Source organism: Squalius cephalus (assembly GCF_949319135.1).
Source record: "Squalius cephalus genome assembly, chromosome: 5".
In the NCBI taxonomy this organism is placed as follows: Eukaryota; Metazoa; Chordata; class Actinopteri; order Cypriniformes; family Leuciscidae; genus Squalius; species Squalius cephalus.
In genome coordinates, this window is record NC_137126.1 from 38,467,788 (window position 1) to 38,491,360 (window position 23,573).

At 36.6% G+C, this 23,573-nt stretch overlaps 1 long non-coding RNA gene across 1 annotated transcript in view; it reads left to right on the forward strand.

The window, feature by feature from the left end:
* Positions 1-422: 422 nt before the first annotated feature.
* Positions 423-23,573, forward strand: part of LOC307159541 — a 33,143-nt gene continuing 9,992 nt past the window's right edge. The window contains exons 1-2 of the long non-coding RNA XR_013821403.1: positions 423-832; positions 4,213-4,379. This is a non-coding gene — a long non-coding RNA (uncharacterized lncRNA). The remainder of the gene's footprint in view (positions 833-4,212; positions 4,380-23,573) is intronic.

Genomic DNA, 23,573 nt, shown 5'->3' on the forward strand with positions numbered 1-23,573 from the left:
TTTAAAACTTGACTCTTCTGTAGTTAAACCGTGTACTAAGATCGACGGAAAATGAAAAGTTGCGATTTTCTAAGCCTATATGGCTAGGAACTACTCTCATTCCGGCGTAATAATCAAGGAACTGTGCGGCTGTACCATGGGTGCAGCAGGCGTAATGATATGACGCAGCGCCTGAAAATAGGTCTAATAGGTTAGACAAACTTAGTCCCGGTCACGTTGGAAGAAGTTACCGAGCTGGGGACTATTTTCCCTGTAAAGGCAATTCTAAAAATCTAAACACATTATAAATGTTTTGCTAAAACACATTACAAAGACTGTGAACTGTGAAGTAGGCCTACTGAATTGTGGAGTTAGGGTAACTAAAGGGTAACTAAACCCTAAAACAACTTTTTTTAGTTTATGATTTGTAAGACTGGGGCTTTATTAGTGCTGTTCATTGATTCGAGTACATTTTTTGACATTTGTATATAAAGTGTTTTAATTCTACAATATATGGTGTAAAAACGTCTGAGTGCTGCCCTCTTCAGGTTGAACGGTGGCTACTGCAGTTGAATTTTCCCATTGGATGTTGTGGTACTGCGTGACGAAAGCAGGTACGAGCTCACCACGCCCTTGGCAGCCCCTGGTATAAAACATATTGTTTCGTCAAAACCACTGTAGCGAGTCAGGAGTTGGAATTGAGAGTATTGAAAATGATCAGGATAGCGTATATTAGCATCTAGTTAGCATAGCATAGTTATTTAGCTTCTCCAAACAGCTTGCTCTGAAAAGCGACGCAGTGCCAAACGCTTCTCCTCCTGCATGGACTCCATCACCGCAGCGGCGTCTTGATGTGAGTGAGCATACATTTTACTTTAAGCACAATTTATGTTCCTTCCTATTAGGCTAAAGTTAATCCTCTGGTGTCGACAAACGCGCCGGCGCATTTTTCTGGATGTTTTTCACATAGCAGCAAAATAGACTTACAATACTCTGTCATTTATGGTCATAGGCCTACAGACTTAAGAAATATGAAAAAATAAATAGTTAAATGTCTATTTTTTTATGTGTCCACTTACAATCGAAACAAAACATTGTGCTTTTGTAAAATAAGGAAAATAAACTGGGTGTGCTTTCTGCCTCTGCATCTCCGTGAACTTTTTTTCTGGAGCACGTCTCTAAACTTAAACAAAACTCAGCGAATACTAGTCACACAGGCATAAGCAATATCTTTATAAACATTTATGTTTCTGCTATTAAATGATCTAATTCAAAACGAAAACAAATATTCTCTGTTTATGTAATCTGTGTGAAAAGATATAGATGTCAGTCGTTCTATTTGGCAACTCATCTGCGCCTACAGAGAGCGCGCGCTATTGAAACGAGTCTCAGTCCAACCCCTCTCAGTCCCCCCCTCTGTTCGTCCCCTCTATCTCCGCTGGGGTCTGCCCAATTTTCCAGCATTTTTCAAATATTGCCAGTGGGTGGAGTCAGTCAGGCTCTGACCAGGGGTTGAGTTACAGTAACTCAACCCCTGTTCAGAGCCTGACTCCACCCACTGGCAATAGTCACAATATTTTGATAAACACAAAATATTTTTTAAGAAAATGTATTTGAAATATAAATATTTTATTAATGTCTTCACTGTCACTTTTTGTCAATTTATTGTGTCCTTGCTGAATAAAAGTATTCATTTCTTTTTAAAAACATTGACGTATTGAATGGTAGTGTATAAATATTTATTTAAAAATATTTTATGGACCAGTAATATGGAGATTTTGTGTTGCTGCATTGTACAATTAAAAATGGATGGCTGTAATTGTTTTGTATTGGACAGGGAGATATACATCTATTCTTCTGAGGGGAAAACTATTCTTGCACATTAAGAAATACATAATTAGTCTAAATGAATTACTACAATATTTTGAATAAATGGAAATACCACATATGTTGAATTTATTTGAATTTCATTCCATTTCAATTTTACTTCCCTTATTTCAAATTACAATTCAATTTCAGGAATCTAAAGGCATTCTCATTTCAGAATGGTGCACAATCCGGTTTTTGCTTTACAGAGGTCTCTGTCTCTTTAAAAGACTCATCCTCTATTCTCAGTCATCCTTAGAGCTTATATTACCAAATCTAAACCCCAGAGTCACAGACTATTAACTCACTCTACTTAAATATGCTCAGCTTAGCATAAAGAACAACTACAGAATGGGAGAGAGAGAGAGAGAGAATTGGGGTTAAAGCATGTTAAGAAGAAAGAAAAAAAAAACAAGAGGATAAGGGCAAATGAAAGGACAGAGAGCATAAAAAAGAGAAGAGCCAAAAAGAATTGGAGGGAATAAGATGAAGAGTGATCTTGAAGCATCAGCAAAGTCTCTCTCTTTCTCTCTATTGAGCGAATTAGAGGGAGAGAGAGAAACACAGATCGAGAGACTGAAAGGAGATGAATGAGTGAAAGTATTGCGAGTGAAGGAGGAAGATGGATGGATAGACGAATGGAAGTAATGTGTGAATGAAAGAGAGTTAGACCTGCTGTGATGACATAACTCTAGAGGAAACACTGCCATTATGACCTCACCGACAGAAAAGAAAAACAGGAAAGAAGAGGTGGAGGGAAAAAAGAGAAGTAAAATGAACTGAAAGTGATTCCCTCTTCTCCTTTTCATTTGATGAGCTGACACTCCTTTCGAAAGTGCAGTTCTAACGAGTGAATTAATCTGAAAAGCGTTTTGTCACTGGCCTGATTTAAACGCAGCAAAGTGGAATAGGGAATTCTGGGGCTACTGTAGTTGACACATTTACTTCAGTTTCTGAAAGTCAATTTCTGTATATGCGCTTAAGTTATAAATGATTATATAATGTATAAAAAATAGTAGGCCTGTACACTACCATTTAAAAGCTGTTTAAAAAAAACTAAATTAAAAAGCCTAAATTAAATCTGTTCGTCATGTAAAGCGATCGAGTCTCTTTAGAAAATGTGGACTAAACCGCTCAATTCATATAAATTAGTTTTACGATCTCTTTATGAACTTTTTAATGCATCAAAGTGTTAGTTGCGTAGCTGTCAATGGAAGGGCAGATAGCTCTCAGATTTCATCAAAAAGATCTTCATTTGTGTTCTGAAGATTAACAAAAGTCTTGGGGGTTTGGGACAACACGAGGGTGAGTAAATGATGACAGAATTACATTTTTTGGGTGAACTAAACATTTAACATTTTGAAAACATTACTCTAGTCGTCAATGTCCCATGATCCATCAGAAATCATTCTAATATGCTGATTTTGTTTTCAGGAATCATTTCAAAACAGTTGTGCTGTTTAATATTTTTGTGCCGTTTAATATTTTTGTGGAAATTGTGATAAACATTTTTTTTAGGAGTCTTTGATTAACAGAACGTTGGTAAGAACAGCGTTTATTTGAAATAGAAATCTTTAGTAATATTATAAATGTCTTTACTGTTACTTTTGATCAATTCAGTGCATCTTTCATGTTGAATGTAGAGCGTCTTTATATTGCTTTGACATTACAGAAAGTAGTGCAAACCTACACAAGCACAACGCTACGAATTATTAACCAACACAAAGTTTTCATAAGATCTGTAATATCACGTTTTATTTCACTTCTTAAAGAGCCGCTCTGATTAGGGTTTTTATAACAGCGCCTGATCAGCACTATATCTGCTCCGTTAAACAGGTCTTTCTGACCTCGTTCACCCATGAGATCGTTCAAGTCATTAGGGTAATTAAACTGGTTACTATACCTTTGTGAGGAGCTGATCTTTGCATACAAAGTAAGGGTCTTTATCAAGCTTCAGTTTGTGAAAAAGTATAATTCTTTTTATTCTCACTCCATGTCTAGAGTAAGAAACACAGGTTGAGCTGCGCACTTGCATTGATATGCCCTAGGCTGTATTCCAATTCACATGGATTTCGATGCTAAATACTCATACCTAAATACTTATATGATATAAGAATTGTTGTATCTCAATGTAAGATAAAATAATTTTTCAAAGTATGCATATGTGCATGCTATGTTGGCTAATATCAAAGGTCAGTCCAGTCAGCGGCTATTCTGGCAGTGATTTTTTAGTCATGCAAGTAGCCTACTTACGGAATGAATTCAACTTTTCCAGTCAAAGAACAATGCAGAGAAGTTCTTTATTTATTTTTTCTGTATAGTGTTTTTTTGGTGATTTTTTTGTTTGTTGCCTTTTTATTTTGACAGGACAGTATAGAGTGGACAGGAAGCGAGCTGAGAGAGCGACGGAGGACGGTCCACGAGCCGGGACTCGAACTCGGGCCGCCCGAGCGCAACACCGCTACATGTCAGCGCGCTGACCACGAGGCCATCGGCGCCGACGGCCAAATCCATTCTTAAAAAGAACCTAAAAGGTAAGTTTACTTGAATTTTCACATAATTCATTTAGTTAGCTGCAAACACTTATGTGATGAGGTTCTTTGAAGCCAAGATGAAATTTTATGATTTTATTAAACGCTCCAATGTACGCACTTTACCTTCACCAGCGAAGTATATCATTTTAGCAGCGGCATCGTAACAAGTTTTAGAGTATGGGGTGCTTACGTTACTATATGAAGAAGACTGGTCTCATGAATATGAATTAGCTTGCAGCGACATTGCTATGTATTCTTTCATGTTAAATTAATATTCATGAGCCATAAAATTTTCATGCTGTCTTGTCATTGAGATACAATATCCAGCCAGTTTTACATTTACTTAGACATTGTTACTATAAATAACATGCAATTCATCCAGATAGTGAGTATCTAGTAATAGATTCTTAGTATTGTATATATAATATTGGCAACCTTGGTAACTATGAGCTAAACAGACAAGTGAAAAAAATAGTTTTTACCTTTTCCTTTCAAATATCTAAGCTTTACCTGAAGAAAAAAATATGTATATGCCAAAGTATTCGGAAAAAAAGTGGAATAAATTAAACGTGTTTTTCTCTAAAATATTTATGCAACAATGATTGGCACGCCGTCACCTACAAGTTCTAATGAATAAAAATCTAAAACATTGGGCTCAGATCTCTTGTCATTTATCAACCTTATTACACATTATAGGAGACAACTCATTTTGGCAAAAGGGCTTGAAGAAAGTATTAAATGAAGGGGTGTAATTGTTGAATACATTTTTGTGAATATTTTTAATGACCGACAAAGAGGATAAACACCAAAGACACTTTTCAATGGCCTGTTTTGCTCACATTTGCCAAGGGTTTTCTTGATCATCAGAAATATCCTTTTAGTGTTAGCTATCAGAGGTAGTACACATTTTAATATCACACAAAGGGAAAGTGGCACCTAGCATAAGTAGTGCCAATTGGGATGCAGCCACTGTGTTATTCTTTGTCTCTCATAGAAAACCACACACTCTCCACGTGGTTGCTCTCTGCTAACAGCTGCTACAGCCTTTTAGTCAGATTTTTAGACAGAGAGAGAGAGAGAGGGAATGCAGAAAAGTTAGCGTGTCCCACTCAAGTGGCCGCGCTCCAGCGACTCTGGAACACCTGTCATAATGAGGGCCACGCTGGACATGCTCCAGTGATCTGTGAGCCAACGCATGTCTATTAGTGTGTGTCTATGCAGCACACCCTGCCGTGTGTAAATGTGTGTATTTTGCCTTCCATTTGGACAGAGATCAGTTTCACCTGCAATGGCGCGAAACAACACAAACACATAAACAGTAAACAGCAAACACAGCACAGGTGTGGCCAAACATATGCTCAGGTTACTGTGGTTACAGACTTAATACAGGAGCGCTGGCAGTTAAATGCAGGTTTTGGCTAGCTTCTCGTGTGTGTTTCTGAGTGATTAGTGTCTATAATTGTGTGTGTGTGTGTGTTTGTAGGAATGATTCAATAAGAGCTAATGTTTATCACTTTTTAATCCACAAATGATCAGCATTTGTAGTTATATGGGTGTGTGTCTCATATTAACCACAGTAATGGAGCCTGTTTACCCGAGAGAATCCTCTTATGCCTTGAATGAATCCATCTATCTTTCTTTAAATTACTCATCTTTATTTCACAACATACCTCCTCTCTTTCTGCCCTCCGCCTTGGGAATTCTCTCCACTTTTGCAATGATTTCTTTCACTAGAGAGATTTTTCTTTTCTCTAGTCTTGTATCTCTCTCTCTCTCTCTCTCACACACCTGCACAGAAACTCTTCCACAAAATACCTCAATCTGTCTGTCCTTCCTTTTAATGGCCCACGCACCCCCGCCCCATTCTTCTCCTTCCACCGTTTCTCGTCCTCTCTGATCCCTTCTGTCAGCTGAACTCTTTCATCTGTCCTTCGCCTTTATCTACACCCCTCTCGTCGGAAGGAGGGATGGAGGGTTCCCCTCTTTCATTTGAGTTAGAGATGTGCTGTTTTATGTTAACATGCCCAGACTGATGCAGATAGAATCTGACACTCTGTCTCTCTTACACACACACAGTTTGGTCTCACAGAAGGAACAGCAAAAAGACACAGACTACTTTCACTCCAGACATACAAACTTGCAAAGTTTTGGGAGTGACAACTACATTTAAATGCATACGTGAATCTCTTAAATGAGTGTTCCATGTGTATACAGAATATACTGTACAGAAATCCAGACTGCTACTAATATGGTTGCAAATAATTAAATGTATTCACAACAAAGATGTAATAATAATTGGTAATAATAATTGGTATTCTAAAAACAAAACAAAAAAACAAATAATAATTGGTATTCTAAAAAAAAAATCAAATATTTAACAAAAACAATATTATTGGACATTGTTTAGCATAGTGAGGTCCAATTTTAATGAGTAAAACTGTTAGACGGTGACGCATTGGACCCATAACTAACAATATTTGGCATTTTTTATAGCCTTTAGAAATATTCTTACAAAACAGTCACAGTTTAATGACAAATAAAATAAAGATCTCTTGATCAAGATTTTATCATTTGTTGAGTTAAATAGTCACAAATTCAAAAAAGTTACAATAACTTAAAATCTAGGTGAATACGCAACTCACTTCGGCATTGAATTGTGAATAATCTTTATAGTTATGTCTGGTTATGTTACAGTATGTTTTTTTAAAGTTATGTCTGACCTAGGAAAATTGGCTTCTTCACACTTTATTCAAACTTTTTATTAAATCTTTAATATGCATGTAGTGAAGTTGTGCCTGGAGTGTAAAATTAATTTATGCGTTCCACGTTTCAATTGAATCATTTGCCATTGACACAATGAAACATACCGAATTGTGTGGATGTCATTTTTTGGCTAAATGGTTATACCAAGCTTCATTATTCCCAGCCTAAAATTCAACAAATGACCATATGTGGCAAGCCTTAGCTGTATTATTAGATGTTATTTTGAGGAATTGTGAAAATGGCCAGATGGAAGGAGCTGTCATCTGCAACCAAAAAGGATATTGTTAAAATAGCTAAATCTGGTCAATTGGTTTTGGATATTGCTCATGTGCTGGATGTGAATGGTAACAATGTCCACAGAATTATTTAAAAGCACAGTGAGACCACTACCATGGACAATGTAAAGTGCTGTGGTTTGTCAAGGAAGAGTGGTGAGCATTGGTGACAGGAGAATTAAAATCACCTGAATGTGGGTCCTCCTCAAAACTGCTTCTAAACAACCTCCAATTTCATCTTGAACTCTAAGCCAACGGCTATAGAGACTGGGTTGAGAGGTTGTGTACCAAGAAACCATTTATAGTTTTTTCTACTGCAAATATCACCTTGCATTTGCCAAAGAAAATAAGGACTGTGTGGACGATTAGAGCCGTGTTCTGCAGTCCAACAAGTCAAAATTTAACAACCTTTTCAAGGAGTGTTTTAATACCAAATGCGTGCATGGCGCCATTAAGCACAGCAAGGGAAACATAATGGTGTTGGGGACGCATGTCTGCAGCAGGTGTTGAAAGGATCTACAAAGTTGCTGGCACTTTGAAAATGGACCAATACTTGGGAATCCTGCTGAACACAATGTAGCCAAGTATGGAGGATATGTTTGGAGATCAAATGTGTACCACCCCGTAAGACTTTCGTTCATCTTCGGAACACAAATTAAGATATTTCTGATTAAATCTGAGAGCTGTCTCCATAGGCTTCTCCTCCATAGGCTTCTCTGTAATTGAAACTTTGCGGCCCAGAAAGTTAAAAGACAATGTTTAAAATAGTCCAAGTGACTACAGTGACTCAACCATAAGTTTATCAAGCGACGAGAATACTTTTTGTGCGCAAAACCCCCCAAAAATAAAGACTTTATTCAACTGTTCATTTTCTACTGTGTGGGCCTCTGAGTGAGTTCACGTAGTGTAACAACACAGCGCTTCTGGGTTGTTGTACGTGGATGAGAGCGTCGGCCAATAGTGAGTCTACGTTCTAACGTCCAACCCAGAAGTGCTGCACTGTTACACTACGACATTGACATTTTTGGGTGAACTAACCCTTTAAAGCCATTGAAATCCTTTGGGAAATTATAAACCTGAATTGTGATAAGTCATGCAGGTCTTCCAATGAAGCTCAACTTTGAGAAGAACTTGGGGAGGATTGGAAAGAAGTTAAGCATGACACATGCCCAAAGTTATGCACAGAGACAAAGCACAGGAGAATGGCTGCTGTAATCAAAAACAAGGGAGAACCAACAATAACTGATTACATTGTAGTCAATGTATGCTTTATTTCATGTGAGCTTTTTGTTTTTCGATGTTTTTTTTGCATAGTAATAAAATAAATCCCATATTTAATTATATGCTGGAGTTTGCCTTTCATGCCAAATAATGTTGTCATTTTAATACCTTAACCATGTTTAGTGTATCTTCTTTGCAATATAACATACTCCTCATATTTTGATTGCTTAATGGAAGCTGAAGTATGATTAAAAGCAAATATTCTGCAAATATCACAGGCTCATTGTAAAAACATACCTGTGGCATACTGTATCACTGCAGTTTTCAACAGAAATGAACACTAGTAAAAAGCACTTTTAATCCTTTTCAAACTAAATTACAGGGTTAGACTTTTCACGCTGTTCCATTCAAAATATTATATTATGACCTCAAAACACTTTTCCCCATAGTGCATGATTTTTGAACAAATACATTTTGGAGTTTGCATCACATAATCAGCTCCATATGTTTGGCTTTTCTGACACACTATGCTTGTGCGGTAGCTCAGCTGGTACAGAATTGTATTGTGATGTGGAGCGCTCGGGTACAAGTCCCGTGAAACACGAGTTACGACAAAAGAGCTCAAAGACTTGAAACAAGCTAAAATGGCATAGTTGCTTCAGCAATTGCGTTTTCATGTCACACTTGCTTTTGTTAACACTATTGTGTAGGTTTAGTGTTTAGTGTAGGTGTATGTTATTTTAAAACACAATAGAACATTAACCATTTAGCACCACTCACCGGACATTTCAATTCAGAACTGCGACGATACATACAAAAACTTACCTAATAAAATGTTGCCAGATTTATGTTCATCTGTTTCAGATAAAACTAAACACGCTTTTGACACCAATCACTGGACATTTCACTTTTAAACTGTCGTGAAGCATGCACAACGCAACATAATAATCGTTGTGCAGAAATATAGCCACAGGTACGTTTTTCTAATGAGCCTGGGCTGGCAAATATCCCCTCCATCACTTTTGGCCACTACTGTAGGAGACACTCCGTCATCTGTCAAAATCTGTCATCATTTACTCACCTTCATTTCATTCCAAATCTGGAAAATCAGTGGTCACCAAAACGATTTGGTTACCTACGTTCTTAAAAAAGTGTTTTTTTGTTTTGTTTTGTTTTTAAGTTCTGCAGACGAAAGAAAGTCCTGCAGGTTTGGCATGACAGGAGGGTGAGAAAATTATGGCAGAATTATCTTTTTTTTTGGTGAACTATACCTTTATTGTTAACTCCTTCCCTGCCAGCATTTTTTTTTTCAGCATCAAAAGCATTTTTGATAATTTTCACAAATTTCATGCTCCTAAAATATTTTGTTGTATGAATATCTAAACATGTAATATATCAAAAGAAAGAACAGAGCCTCAATGGTTTCATAAGAAAAGCTGAGAATTTCTGCTCCTTTTTATTGCCTGTGTTTTGATACAGAGATGTGTAATAGCACCTACAACTGTATAACAGTGAAAATACGGAAATCCAACAACAACAAAAAAAAAACAGTCAATGGCGGGGAAAGAGTTAATCAAACAATTAAAGAAAAAGAGAGAATCACTCACTGCTCTTACCCGAATAACTTTCATGAATATTTGAATCATGAAAGACCTTCAAACTGTTGCCTATTTAAAACTTTTATTTAAAGGGGTCATATAATAGTACATGCACTTTTACAAGCTTTTGAGTCTTTTACAAGATTGAACTGAAATGTGTGTTGGCAGTGCCTGTACACAACCATCATAAAATGATAAAAATTCATCCAGTGTTTTTTTTTTAATCTTCTTATATGTTTTCCCCTTTCTCAAATCAAGCCGTTCGATTTTGTGACGTCACAAAATTGACGCCCCTCCCACGATTGTTGATTGACAGCAGCGTTTCAACACAGATCCACAGGTAAAATGAGTGTTTTCTTACAATACTAATGAGAATTTTTAATTAAAGTATATTACAAACTTTTAATTTAGACCCTAAAGAATCATATTAGCTTGTACAAAAATGGCATTATATGACCCCTTTAAATAAGTCAAATTATGTTAAACTCTCTTAAATTATTATGTTTGCACAGATTACTTAGTCACTCCAGAAGCACTGACAATTAATATAGCAACCTTTTGATTTTTTTTTAACCCACAATTTATATTCTTAAAGTGTAACAAAAATGTCTTTGTTACTGCAATTCTCTGAAGCCCTTCTCATCCATGTTTATACAATCGACATTGTGTTTTGCTTGTAGTGATATTTCAAACTAGTTGAGCTTCAATGATAATTAAAGGTGCTGTAAGCGATATTTGTTTGGATCACCACACACACGTCCCAACTACCTGACAGATATCACTGAGATAGGTGTCGTCGTGAGAAATCACATCTGTCTCTGAGACTGTCCTAACAGCAGAAAAGAGTCAGGGTAATGACTGACATTGATTTTTTTAATCAAAAAAAGCCTTGGTGTAATATACTGTATATTTAGAGAGACAGAGAGACAGTACTGTATAAGGGGGAGGAGACTGAAATCGTAAAATATCGTAGATATTTCCCCAACTCAAATACTTTTTCTAGCTAACTATCACGCTATGATAATTGAATGGATTTTCTGATGTAAATATTACATGACATTATTTACAAGCTGTTTTATTTACATATTTCCATTGCTGAAACACTGATTGAGCGATTACATGAGATATGATCCATTTCCATAAGTTATTCTATATCTTTCAACATACCTTCTGATGTTCATTCATGTGGCTCCAGTGGGTTAATAAATCCCTTCTGAAGCGAAGCAAAAATATGTACATTTTGTACATTCGATATTTAAAACTTTATAAAACTATAATCACCGGCTTCCGGCAAAGAGAGATTCGGCAGGGTGACCTTTGACCTGACGTAGGCATAGTGTAAACTTAGGTTAAGAACTGACAGATGCAGAAATGCAGAGGATAGAGCAAAACAAAATGCTGGTCACGAATTAGAAGTCTAAAACGAGAAGTTTTAAAGAAAAATGTTAAAGAATTTCAACGTAAGAGAAGAGGACGTACATAGGACGTTGCTACACTCTGCATGAACAGAAGCAGATTAAGCACTCTAAAGAGAAGTGACAACCGTTTAGCAGATTAAGCACTCTAAAGAGAAGTGACAACCGTTTTAAGCTGCAGTGTGAACATGGCCACAGCGAGACCGAGGGAGAGAGAGAAGGGCAGAGAGAGAAAACCAGAGGCAGACAGTAAAGGACAGAATGAGAAAGAGACAGACAAAGCGAGTTATTGTGTGAAAGAGTGTGTATATAAAGCTAATCCAGATAGCATGCACATATTTGGTGGTTAATGTACGAGTGTGTGCGAGGTAGAGTATGTCAGTCCCTAAAGAGTTCAGACTATTCTCACGTCTGTGCCACGTTGCTATGGGAAACAGTCTCAATGCCTATTGTTATAATAGCGCGAGAGAGAGCGAGTGTGGATGTGTGCGAGTCTTATATAACTGTCTGTATAAAATCCCTGCTTATGAAACATGCGTTTAGAGACTTCATTGAATAGGATCTCAGTGAGGGGCTGAGTGCAGCATGACATTCTCTCTTCATGAGAGAGTGTGTGCCTGTGCTGAGGGTTGAGAATTTGTTAAGATCACGAAGCGACACACATCTAGAAGAACAGAATGTTGTTGAACCCCTCTCTCTCTCTCTCTGTCTTTCAATAATCATTACTCTAATGGTGCAATAACAAAACTGCCAAGGATAAAAAATGTTTTGCAGTTTTGCAACAACAAAACTGGCTAAGATTTAAAAAAATTGATGTATTCCTATGAGAAAAAGACAGAGAAAAAGAGATGGTGTTTGTGTGTGAGAGAAGAAAAATGAAAAAGTTTGTTTAACAGCTGAAAGCTTGTAAGACATTGTTTTAGAAGACAATGCTCAGTGTTACAAGACACAAGGACAAACTATTGTTTTCAAAAATGACATATACACACTATTACCCAATGTTGGGCTGGGCAACATACTCAAAGAAAAGCCCAGCAGAAACTTATTTATGAAGAGCAGCTAATTATATTTAAGATTTATGTATTCTAGGCCTACATATTGAATATTTCCCATTTAATCAAATACTGTACATGCTTAGTGGCTATTTATCAAAACAACAACTCCATATTGGCAGTTATTGTAAGCGTGTGCACATGTTTGCCTACTTGTGGGGGCAAAAAAACTACAACTGTCCTCACACAAATATAATAATACATGCTGAAAGCCCACTTGTGACGACATTGGAGGGAAGTGGTCCTCACTACCTGAAAATAAACTTAGGTATGTGGTACTTCAAAGTATTTAAAGGAATACCAAGGGACATTTACAAAAACAATGTTAATGCCATTTTACTTTAAGGGTTTTCGTGTTGGCAAAGTGTTAGTGTTTCGATTCTCTTTTGGTTCGGAAATGTCTTTACCTGCGGAAGAGGGCCGTTTGATGTTCAGATGCAGGTGTTGAACTCGATGAAAACCTTCGATCTCACTTCCAAACGATCGGATTAATTTGCATGTTCGGTTTCAATGGATTGTAGGAAAAGAATAAAAGATCCACATAATCCAGCGCTATGTTTATTCTTTGTGTTAAATTATCTCGTTTTACGGAGTAAGAAACCACTTCAAACGAATGAATGAGCAGAAAATGATTCAAGGATTTAGTTCAAAGAACAGTGTTAAAAGAGTTGTTCATTTGCGAATCGGCATTGCTAGTACTGACTCACTTGCCATGACAACGCTGCCATTGCTGAAATATAGGCTACACATTTTTCATACGCTTCATGACGGTTTGCGCGAATTATGGGAGTAGGCTAATGTTTGCCTATATCTCAGAATTATCATTGGCCGGTAGAAAAAAACTATCTTTAGTCCCTGATGTCATGCAGTTCGGTATAAATAAATAAATAAATAAATAAATAAAGGTATTAAGAAAAATATTGATAATTTTTTTTTTTACAGTGAAAATATGTATATTCGATCATCTCTATGCAAGTCATCAGTTATGTGGCTGAGATCCATATAAAATTAAATTGTAAGAAAAGCAAAACCAAAATTGTAAGAAAAATTTACACTTTTCAAGTTACATTACATTTCTCAATCTCACCCTCTAAACAAACAAACAAACAAACAAAACAAAGATTTTTGTACTGTACGATGTAGCCTAGGCTACTTCTTTTCAAGTCTTTGAAAATTTTGAACGAATCGGTTGAATCAGTGATTCAACAACAGTAGCTTGTTCCTTGTTGGCGTGGGTTCCTTCAGTGCTCCAGTTTCCCCCTAGCCTGGCAAGCCAGACCTACATCAAGATGTTGGGTCTGGCAACTCACCATAGACACGGCTCAATCCGAGGGGCGGGATAAACGGCTGTCTTTCAAATTCCCTCTGCACGCAATAGGACAGCGCTTCAACCAACCAGAGCGTTTTCCCAACAGCGGAGCTAGTTGATAGATTCAACTTTTGCCATATCTGGCCGGCAAAACTACGAACACATCTTCCTTTTTTTAAGAATGACTTAAGTGCCGTTCTATGCTCTTTTCTCAAAGAAAAACCTAACTCCAAGTCCTCCAGAGTCGCGGACAAAGCCGATTCGAAAGACTGTTCTCCAACAGCAGCCGCCATTCTTTGTTTTCAAGTGGCAGGTAACCATCGCAACTCTGTCGTCGTTATGTTAAGCCCGCCCCGCCTACTCTATACACGAAGTGATTGGCCTGACCCAATTTAGGTTTTTGCAGCTCGAAAGTCAATGGAGAGTTGCTAGACTGCCCTGGCTGCAAAATACATTTTGCTGCCGCTAGGGTGCGTCTAGATTTGTAGGCTAGTTTCCCCCACAATCCAAAGACAAATGCTCATTTGGTCAAACTGACGGATAAGGGTTATTGTAGGAACCACCTATTTTAAAACGTGGGTTGTTAGGAAAATGTAAGGTAAGGCTGGACATTTTATCAACTGTAGCCTATACTACTTCATAAAATAGCTTTCTTTTCTTTTTTTACTTTTAATCACGTGATTTAACAAATAGCTACGCTATCAACTCGCAATAATGAAATGTTGTTAATCTAGGCTAATAGTTATTTAATAGTTACCCCCCCCCCTTCACACACACACACACACACACACAACACACTAACCCTAACCCGCAGAAAGCTTTCTGCATTTTACATTTTCAAAAAACATCACTTATGTGATTTATAAGCCATTTCTTCATGGGGACCAAAAAATGTCCCCACAAGGACAAGGATTTCGGATATTGCCATCTTTGTGGGGACATTGTGTCCCCATAATGTAGGGTTTACCAGGACGACGCACTTTCACAATGTTTATTTTTTTCCTTTGTACTTTTCAGATTAATTAATATTGCTGTATTGGGACACATGTCTCGGTTTTTGAAGTTCAGCTGTTGACTGAGCCACAAAAATACTGCGGTGTGAGACATTCTACTGCTTTTGCTGATGGAAAACAGGTACACACAAATATAATACACACTTGTTAAACATTCATAAACAACACAAATATAACACCAACCAAAAATGTAATAAATATGGCATACTTAAAAAAGCTGAACACATACACATGTAGGCCGATATTATTAACATCTGCTCATTTAACAGTCATAATAGTCTACAGTTGTTAAAAACTACACAAGAGAGCATTTATGTTAAAACATAAAATATAATCATTTCTGTAATTATTTACTTGCCCTCATGTCCTTTCACTGGTTTGACTTCATTTCCTCAGTAAAAATGAATGCTGACTGATGGCTGTCATTCTGTCTAAAATCTTTTTTTGTGTTCCACAAAGCAGCTTTGGAGTGACATGAGGGTTAGTAAATTATGACAGACTTTTTACTTTTGTATGAACTTTTCCTTTAAAGGGGTAGTATAATGCCCTTTTCACAAGATGTAAAATAAGTCTTTGATGTCCCCAGAGTGTGTATGTGAAGTTTTAGCTCAAAATACCCCACAGATATTTATATATAGCATGTTCAATTTGTGACTTTTTGAGGGTTAGGGTTAGACACCGTTTTTGTGTCTGTTCCTTTAAATGCAAATGAGCTGCTGCTCCCGGCACAGGGGCAGAGCTTCAAGAGCTTGTGTCCTTATGCCTCACACCAACATGCACTGGAAATTTCAAAAAATGTTTGCCTTTTATGTTCAAACCGGAGTCAGAAAGATTGAGAGACTCAAGAAGAAGTGACAACATGTAGACAACATTTCTGAATGGTTAGTTGGTGAATTCATGTAAGCTTATGTTTAGTTATCTTCTAGTTATTGATTAGCATATTCTGTCATTATAATTTATAAATCGTGTTCGGGGGGCGGGGTTTATGTAAATTTTAGGGTTGGTGATGTCACTAACCCGGGAGGAATGTCGTGTAGTTCCTACCAGCCATTTGTTGGAGTCCTTAAAAAATGATTTTTTAAAAAAAGAAAAGAAAATATCTCCCTTTGCTTTGAACTTTTAGCATTGTAACTTTGCAGATGTTGTTTATGCTCAAACAGCAACATTACACACAGACTAAAGTTAGAAAAGTGAAATCATATTCAACCACCCCTTTAACATTTTCACTTGTGTTATAGAATAGAACAACATCTGTGAAAGAATCATATGACATAAACAACCAAGTGATATCTTTGCTTGTTTATCATGAAAACATCAAGTTTAAATTGAGGTTGTTTTCTAAAGCATTTGGCCGTAAGACGTTGATATTTTTTCTCTGTTTGGTCCAGATCTGTCATTTTTAACTGCACAGCTGCCATGTCTGTTTGGCAGCTAACTCTGCAGATTGATTGACAACTTGTAGTCTTGAACCCCTGCTGTGGATTTCTATTATGAGTGTGTGTGTTAGGAGCTTATATAAAGGTGAGAGTATGACAGTTTATGCCAGCAGGTTATACCCTATATCTGTGCATGTGTGAGTATACATGTAATATGTGTTTATGTAGGGATGGTGATTTACTTTTTACAGTATGTCTGATGAGTTCTTCCTTCTGCACAAATGGAAAATGATAGTTTACTCTAAAATTGTCATCATTTACTCACGCTCATGTCATTCCAAACCTGTATAACGTTCTTTCCTCTGTAGAATGCAAAATAAGACATTGAAAATGTTCTGCTTTCCGCTGAATCTATCAAATGTCATTTGTGAGATTTGAACATATGCATATTTGAGGTTGGTGTGTCGTGATTGGTTAGACAAACAAAAACCAGTGATAAATGACTGGAGAGTTCAACAAAAAATTAAAACATAAGTTCTATCATCTTTTTTTAATGCAGTAATGCACATCTCTTCATCTGGTCTGTACTTGTGGATCTGTAAACTGGCAATTTCTGGAGTAATTTTGGTGTAAAAATAGTTAAATGTCTTGTAGATGAGAACAGATGTTAGCTGAAAGCACTGCTGCCCACACTGCAAGTGAGAGTCAGTCGCCCGTTAGAATATCTCTTGTTTTCTTGACTGTAAACGTGGTTTTGATGAATTTCTTAATGATGAAGTATTTTATTTAAATGAGTGTGACAGGTAATTGCGAACAAACATAGTAGTCTGTGCAAGTATGTTTATGTCATAATTTAACTTTATTTTTTGACTTTAATTTATCCATGTGGCGGATGAAATGATGGCAATTTGCATAAAAGACAATAAAAGTTTTTTCAAATAGCATTTATGTCATGTTATGTATTATTTCTAGGGTTTATTGCAAAAGATGCTGTTGATTACTGCACAAAGTAATTTTGAGAGTGTGTACAAATGTATAGTATTTCACTTTTAATGGAAGTTTATAGGGCACATTGTACTTGGCTTGCTGCTAACATGACTAGCATGACCAGATCACTTGCCAACCTAGTCTGTGCAAAGTTATACCCAACTTTTTCCAAGTCATCAACATGTAAAGCCAGTAAACTCTGTAACTTTTGCATAATATACAAGGAAAGGGACTTGTTTACAGACAAATGCACCCACAGGAATTATATTGGTTATGCACAACAGAAGTTCACCCGCTTAGAATGATGATGACACTACTAAAATGATTTGGGCAATATTACAGCACAAATAGCACACATTTTTTGTACCGATGAATTCATATAAGAGCTTTAACAAAATGTATGCTGCACTTTTCTGCTTTTAAGCTTTCCAGAATGGTTTCCCCCATGACTTCCTTTGTACTGAAAGAACATTATGAAACATGATTTTTGCTTGTTTTTACAAAACAAAGCCACTTTTTAATAATCAAGTTTTTGGGGGCATCAAAATCATTCATTGTCACACACAAAACGACCCAGTTTTACCAAGTCAATATGATTGTCTGTGGTAATCACCAGCATCACAGATGTTTCTGATAGAGGCTGTTGTTTGAACCTGCAGCATTCCTTAAAACACTGTGACAGACTGCATTTTTTTCTTTTCATGAATCTCACAAATAACATCATCATCATATATAGTACCTTGCACATCTGTCTTCCATAGATACACACCAATGAGCTCACAAGATGCGAACAATCTCATATCTGCCTTTCCAACTTTCCCTAGCTAGCTAGAAAGATAACATTAACGGAATCAATACGCCTAAGGTCATAACCCCTTTTTTACACACCGACATCTTTAATTTGAAATGGCCACTAGCCCGGGGCTCCTCATACACCTCCCCTGTGAGCCAATTGGTCGGTCTGGTCGATTGGTTAAGTTTGACACATGGCAGAATGCAAGTGATATGCTTTCAATGAGAGCTTGCTAGGCGGCAGCTGAGGTGTGCTCACAGGATCAGAATGGCAACAAGCTGACCTTGGGAAACATATTGTGAATGTGAAATCTGTGAATGTGTTTCAAAGTGAGGGAAAACTGAATTTCTCAAACACAACAACAAACGAACCGTTTCTTTCAGCTCTTGGAAAAACAGCAGCTACCTGGCAGCTGCTAACTGGCAGTAGCTACTATTGTGGCAGCACTCTGGTGCCCATAATTGATGGCACACTCCTGACTGAAGAGAGGGAGGAAGAGGTTGTTCGTGATCATGGAGGTGGAAGAGGGGAGAGGCTCTTTGAGGTTATCTCACGCTGAGGGTGTGGAGCAGAAGTCGGTGTCGGTCGAGGGTTGCTGTGTGGCCCGTGTCTGCTTAGCTAGTGTCTGGGGAGAGAAAGAGAGAGACTTGAGAGGTTTCCTCACAAAACTGGGGCACCAGCATCTTTTTTGCTGATGAACTCAAATCAGTGTCAGATGTGTTTTTTTCCCCCACGTCACCTGCTGCCCACGTGCCTGTGTTTCGCCCCAACTGAGGTGCTAAAATCCATGCGTCGTAAGAAGCACTGTGACTGCTATTGGTACACAGAAGGCTTGTGTTCACGCAAGCTATAATCAATTATTCATGCTAGCAGCAACAAGTCTCTCCTCTGATAATGCAATAAAAAATTTAATGGAGTATTTTGATAAACAAAACACAAAGATTTTCCCAAGTCTTGTAAAAAAAAACTGAAAAAAAAGAGCGTCTTTAGTTCGATCTAAATGCATGTATGAGTTAGCTCATGCTCACTCCCACGAGACAACATAAGGCATTCTAGCAGGGCTTAAAAACTTCCTTCAATATGCATATGTGGCCACATTTAGAAACGCTGTGACTCACTCTTAGACATTGGCTCTCTTTCTTTCTCTTTCATATACGTATTACGCATTATTGGATTCCTTACATTCGGTCGGTAATGCAGATTCAGTCTACTAAGGTATTTGCATGAATTGCACACACATACACACACATGAAACAGACTACACTTGCCGCCATAGCAGACGTGCTGAAGCGTGAATGACTCAAATCATTAAAAATTTCATCCTGAGAGCCTCAGATCATCTCTTTACACACGGATGGGGGGAATAACACACACACACACACACACACACACACACACACACACACACACACACACACACACACACACACACACACACACACACACACACACACCTACACACCTGTTTCTTCAATGTGCATTGCATATCTTTCAGAGGTCAATGAGATATTTCATTATCCTACTGTGGGGTGGGGTGGGGGGGGTATGTACATGTTATGTATGTTATGATATGTACATGTTCTATTCTACTCTATTCTATTGTTTACACTGATTGACAACTTTATTTACTAATAGGTGTGACTCATATTATTTTATACGCACAACAGCAGGCAGATATCAGAAAGAGTCTATATAAACCATGTCAGGTCCCTTTGATAGCCTTGAATATTAAATAGCAGAACTTTTAGATTGTGCTTTTAAGAATTGAATGTTTATTTTAAGGATGCACTGATATTAAAATTCTGGCCGATACCAAAAAGCTGATAATTATTTGTATGTTATGGCTATTTACATAATAACTAAATACATTTGAAGTAAAACACTAACTATAATCAGTTGTTTAATCAGATGCTTCAAGTGAATTTATGCACATTTAATGTGCTGTATGAAAAAAAAAATTAATTTTGAGATTTACTTAAGATTAAATTTAACAGTATAACATTATCTATAATTATTATTATAATTATTCTACGTGATTGCAAAGGTAATTAAATATAAAAATAGGGGAAATGAGTATGCACAATTAAATATTTCATATAGGCTGATACTCAACCGTTCAAAAGTTTGGGGTCAATAAGATTTTTTCTTTTCTTTGAAATTAGTAGTTTTATTAGGCAAGCATGTATTAACTTAATCAAAAGTAACAGTAAAGGCATTTATATTTTCTATTTCAAATAAATGTTCTTTTGAACTTTCTATTCCTCGACTATTCCTTAAAAAATTACAGTTTCTACATAAATATTTAAGCAGCACAATTGTTTTTAACATTGATGATAAAAAGAAACGTTTCTTGAGCACCAAATCAGATTTTTGTATCATGTTACACTGAAGACACTGAAAATTCAGCTTTGCTATCACAGTAGAAAACAATTATTTAAAAAATAATAATATGAGTTTAATTGAATTTAATTAATATAATTGTTAATAATATTTTACAATATTTTAGATCAAATAAATGCGTCCTTGGTGAACATAAGAGCATTTGAAAAACATTAAAAAAAATCTTACTGATCCCAAACTTTTTAACAGTAGAGTATATATAAAAGATCTCTAATTTTGTCATATATTAGATATGGTATTATTGCTATATTAATATTTAATATATAAAATATTATTTATTATAATATATATCATATTCCTAGTTTATTTTAATTTCTCTGCCATTTTTTATAACTTATAACTTTTATAAGAGACATTCATAGTCCTAGTATTTGTAATTTGCAGCAAAGAACAGTTTGTGAAGCATCATGTCATACATGTTATACATGCTCATATCCTCCGAAATGGCCTGACAACATTATACTGCTGCTTACTATATGCATATATGTTGTCTACAGCTGTTTAATATATGCATGCAGCAGTATTTTCAAATGTATAGCTACCTGTTTTCCTTATCTGCGTCTAACATGGTGCATAGCTCTATAGTAACATTCAATTTCAGAACCAGGGCCAGGTCAGAGGTCACAGACAGAGCATTGGCAGAATGGATTCATATGCAGACAACAATATTGTGGCAGTGATTACCAGCAAGTGTGCAAGTGTGTTTGTATGAATTAACTCCCAGTCTTCTAGTTTAGGTAGCAAAAGATACTATACATATTTAATATATGTAATGAATATTGCATAGCTACAGCGTTTCTAGGAATACAGGCTCATCATTGGCTGTTTGTGTGTGTGTGTGTATATACACACATCCTCCCCATGGGGTATAAAATATGATACTCTCTGACTTAAAATTCAGGTCATACGCACACATTGTGGCTTCTAATAAATGTTTTTTGGGGGGTTAAATGTATATTTAGAACTTTTTTCTTTCATGTATATTTGAGGAGCACTAATGGATTTGTAGTGTCTTTCTGCTGCTGCTCATCACTTCTGAATTACAGCAAATGACAGACTGTCTTCCTCTCAGAAATACATGTGCAAGCGTGTGCCATTTGTGGGCCATTTTTTATATCAAGAGCTCTTCTAATCCTCAACTCTAAACAAACAATTTACACACACACTACACTATAAAGGAAGTCTTTCAAACGTGCACTCTCTCCCTCTTTTTTGTCATATGTATTTAAGGCGCTGCATATGGAAGAATCTGGGGAGTTTATATACGGGTTATTCTGTGGATAAGCTGAATTAGTCACGTACCAGCAGAGTGGCTCCAGTGGAACGTTCCCTGATCAGTCTTTTGGTTGATTTGCTTTGAGTGAGATTCTCCTCATGTCTTTCCTCTTGACAGCTGGAATCCTAACTGGGAATAACCACATCCCTAATCCTGTGCGAAGCGAGACCACAGAGCTATTTATGCTATATCGAACATCTTCAGCTATCGTGGTTAATGTCATGATGAAATCAAAATGGACAATTCTTATTTTTTATTATTTTTGAGGGGAAGTTTAAGACCCCCTGTGGTAAATCAAGCTTTTAATGTTGTTTATACATCTATGTGGTGTTTTTAATATGTTTTAAGACAAACCATGTGTTACCATGTCCCCAGAGTGTGTATGTGAAGTTTTAGCTCAAAATACCCCACAGATATTTTTATATAGCATGTTAAAATTGTCCATTTTTGAGGGTGAGCAAAAATGCACTGTTAAAAAAACATGGAACTAAGCAGAGGGCCTATTACACCACCTAAACAGAAAAATAACCACATCTAGTATACAATGTTATTTTGCCGGCATTTTGATTGTGTGTGTGTATTGGTGTAAACTGTTTATGGGTGTACATGCACTTCAGCAGTCCTTTCAAAATAGAAGTCCTTTTAGTCATAGGTCACAGGCTATCTGTGACACGCACCGTTTTGTGTCTGTTCCTTTAAATGCAAATGAGCTGCTTCTCCCGGCACAGAGGGCAGAGCTAATTTGCATATTCATAGAACTGCATATGTGAAATGAGGCAAGGGTGTAGAGTTACATTCAAGCAATTTTAAGGCATGAAATAATTTTTTTATAAAAAAAAAACATTTAAATATGTCATTTTGATGATCAAATATGAATTTTAAGGGATAAAATGATCGACTACAGTGGTACTTACATGCTCAATCAATGTGTTTGAACATATTCTAATATCCATCTCACTCTCCACATCTATACAACACTACATCTATAACACAACACTATCCATCTCACTCAGACACTGCAAAAATCTGATTCTTTATCAGTGTATTTTGTACTTATGCAACACTTGTATAATTTGTAACTTAGCTCTTGCCATGAAAATAGCCTCAGCTGCTGACATGGCAGCTACTACTAGTACTTGAAACAATATTCATTATCCAATATGCAACAATATGCATTTCAAAACTTAAGCTGTAGTGTTTAGTATTCCTAAATTACACAAGTATATATTTGTTTAAAAGTTACAGAGTTCAGAAGGTGTTGCATAACAGGAATGACCCTCTTAACCCTTTGCAGACAATTAAATAATTTGTGAATAAGGACGTGGCTGATATTGCTTTCGGTTCATTTGTTACAGAGGAAATGGAAGGTGAACACATTGCCCTCATTCACTAACCATGCATATGCAAGTGTTTGTGTATAAAACCTGTTAGTTAATGCTGTCACGCAGTTATCATGATTTAAGTGTTAAAACAAGTACCTTAAAACAATTACTTTTTATTCATTTATTCATAACTTCACTATATATATTTTTTAGAATGATTCATTTAGGGCTTAAAGTATTCCGGCACCGTGCCGGATCTCCGGCGTGCGGCCGTGAGGAAGAAAAAAAAAATTTGGAACTTGCATGCGGTTAAATATTTTTCGAGTCAATTGATTTCACCTACCAATCATATGAAAGGAACGCAGCTCTTACTAACGTTACAAGCCTATCAGAA